Here is a 3,483-nt window from a genome sequence, read left to right as displayed (position 1 = left end):
CTTAGAGAGAGTTCTAAGGGAGGTGTGAGAGGGATACCTTGTAAAAGAGAGTTGTAAAAGGTTGTCTCCTAAACCTGTGAAAAGGAGAAGAGGGGTGTTAAAAGTAGTTGGTCTTCACCTATTGAAGGAAGACTGATAGTGGATGTCGGTGGCTTTGATGGAAGAGGAATCGATAGAGTGGATGTAGGTTACGACGACCGAACCGCTATAAAAATCTGGTTTACGTTTCTCTTAAGCAATTTACTTTAACTGCAAACCACTTTACTTACTTTACATCCACTACTCTCTTCTGTGCACTTTCAAAGTTATTACCTTTACGAAATGGTTTTTCATCGGAAACGGATTTAATCGCAATAAGGTTTTGAACCGACGTAATTTTTATCGTTGCACTAATTCACCCCCCCCCCCTCATAGTGCTGACACTTTTCCTAACAGTTGGTATTAGAGCCTTTTTATTTCTCATTTGGTTTAACACTCAAGAGAAATGACTTTTTTCGGCTTTCAAGAGGGACTTTCTCTTATTCGTCCTCCCTTGTTCAATGGGACAGACTACACATATTGGAAAACTCGAATGTGAGTTTTCTTACTTTCTTTGGATTTAAATTTATGGAAAACAGTTTTCGAAAGTCTTCTCTTCCAATGAACCATTGGAATGATTTGGAGAATAGGACTTTTTCTTTAAATACTAGAGCTTTTCTTTAAATACTAGAGCTATGAATGCTCTATTTTGCGTCTTAGATAAAACCGAATTTAATCGGGTTTCTACTTGCGAAACGACTTTTTGTTAGGATCGAGAGCACTAAGAGGGGGGGGGGGGGGGGGTGAATTAGTGCAGCGGAAATCTTTTAGCGATTAAAAACAAAAGCTGCGTTCGTTCGATAAAAATCAGTTTTGAAGCAAAAGCCGACTCAAAGATAACTTATGACTAATTGCAGTTTACGTAGTTGACGTCTAAACACAATTTGCGTTTAAATGCAGTTTACGTCTAAACGCAGTTTTACGTCTAAACGCAGATTTACATCTAAACGCAGATTTACGTCTAAACGCAGATTTACGTCCAAACTCAGTTTTACGTCTAAAACGTAGTTTTACGTTTAAACGTAGTTTACATCTAAACGCAGTTTTACGTCTAAAGGCAGATTTACGTCTAAACGCAGATTTACGTCTAAACGCAGTTTGAGTCTAAACACAATTTACGTCTAAACACAGTTTACGTCTAAACGCAGTTTGCGTCTAAACGCAGTTGGCGTCTAAGCGCAGATGACAGTTTGCAGTTATAAATGGAATCAAGACGTAAACGTAAACTGCACAGACACTCGTTCGTAAAAGCGCAGAAGACAGTTTGCAGTTATAAATGGAATCAAGACGTAAACGTAAACTGCACAGAAACTCGTTCGTAAAAGCGTAGAAGACAGTTCGCAGTTATAAACAGATTCAAGGCGTAAATGTAAGCTGCAATGTAAAGATCGTACGAAAACACCTTTTTACGTCTGAATGCAGATTCGGAAAGATTAGAACTTAGAAACTTGTTCGTAAAAGCGCAGAGAGCAGTGGCTATGTAGGAGGTTTGCAGTAATGATAAAGTGCTCAAAATAAACGCAAACCAGAGATTTAGAGTGGTTCGGTCAGTCTTGACCTACTCCGCTTTTGGCTTCCTCCACCGGCGAGGTCACCGACGTCAACTAGGGGCCTTCCTTCAATAGGCGAAGGCCAACTGCCCTTTTACAGTTTCTCTCCTTTTGACAGGCTCAGGAGAAAACCTTTACAGACCTTTCTCTCCTCACTTTACAACTCAAAAACTTGAAGAACAGAAGGAGGAGACTTAAAGGCTTAACAACACTTTTGAGCTCTTAGAATCACAGAAAAGATCAAGATTTCGGTGTAGGTCTGTATCTTTTCAGTGCTGAATGGGTGGGGTATTTATAGGCCCCAACCCAATTCAAATTTGGAGCTCAAAATGATCAAATCCCGGAATTCCGGGATCAGGCGGTTGCACCTCTTGACTGGAGAGGTTGCACCGCCTGGCAGAGCTCGAAGACTGAGCCCAGGCGGTGCCACCTCTTGACTGAGGCGGTTGCACCTCTCTGCCAGAGCTCGAAGACCGAGCTCAGGAGGTGCCACCTCTTTATTAGGGAGGTTGCACCGCCCAGTCTTGCTCGAAGACTGAGCTCAGGCGGTGCCACCTCCTGGCTGGGGAGGTTGCACCGCCCAGTCTCGCTGGGAGGCTTAGCCCAGGCGGTGCCACCTCTTGGTCTAGGCGGTTGCACCTCCTGGTGCAATCAAGGTCCGAATGGTTAGTTCCATTCGGCCCAATTTCAGTCTTTCAGGGGCACAATTGCCCCAAGATTAAGCCAATGGGATCACCTCCCATTTTCCAACTTAATCAACGTGCTAACTATGATTAAATCTAAGACAATTTCTGCAGCTTTGCTTCGGTGCGTCAATCGCTTCTTCCGGCGAGTTTCCGGCGAACTTCCGTCGATCATCCGATGAACCCTCGGTGATGCTCCTGCGGACTTCCAGCAAACTCCTGGACTTTGTGACGATCCACTTGGCAAGTTCCGACGAGCTTCGCTTGGCAAGCTTCTGGACTTCTCGGATCTGTTCTCGCAGAACCTCCGACGACCGTCCGAACTTCCGTCGAACTCTCGAACTTCCAATGTGATCATGAACTTGACTCCGGCGCAACTCCTGCTGCTTGTCTAACTTTCATCGTAGTTAATCCTGCACACTTATCTCAACACATAGATTAGACAACAAATGACAATTGACTTCATCATCAAAATCCGAGATTCAACAATCTCCCCCTTTTTGATGATGACAATCAATTGATAATGGAGTTATTCTTAACTCCCCCTGTCTATATGCCATAGTTGAGATAAGTCAACCTTGAATTCAATACCTAAGAATTCAAGTGACGTATTGATAAGTTAGATCAGTTAAACTTATCAATACTCCCATCATGATACTCATCATGATGTATCTCTTCAAAGATGATGTCAAGGCTTGACATACATCATCAAGTTTGTATGATTGTGTTTGTAACTATTCATGATATAGTTTGAACATTATCATATAAAGCTGTGAAGCACTATTACATGATGCACACATTTGAAATATTCTAGCAAGTTTTGCATTTTCTTCACATGATAAGATATCAACTCAGGGCATAATGCAAACTTTAGCACATGTTCATATATCTCTTGGTGATGCAAGGATGGCATAATCATAGCAGTGTTTATCAATTCATATATCTCCCCCTTTGTCATCAACAAAAAACATTATGATACCAGGAAAGTAACAATAGCAAGCTTATAGAGGAATTTTACATTGATTGCTTTAAATACTTCTTCCCCTTTTATAAAGATTTTGCAGGATGGAATACTTACACATGAATCACTTCATCAAATTTATTTCAGAAACTTATTTTTCATGAAGGTGTACGAGAAAATCTGTTGAATAAGATGCATTCGGACAAGATTT

Source organism: Musa acuminata, chromosome BXJ1-10 (genome assembly GCF_036884655.1).
Source record: "Musa acuminata AAA Group cultivar baxijiao chromosome BXJ1-10, Cavendish_Baxijiao_AAA, whole genome shotgun sequence".
Lineage (NCBI taxonomy): Eukaryota > Viridiplantae > Streptophyta > Magnoliopsida > Zingiberales > Musaceae > Musa > Musa acuminata.
Note: the sequence above shows the minus strand (reverse complement) of the source record.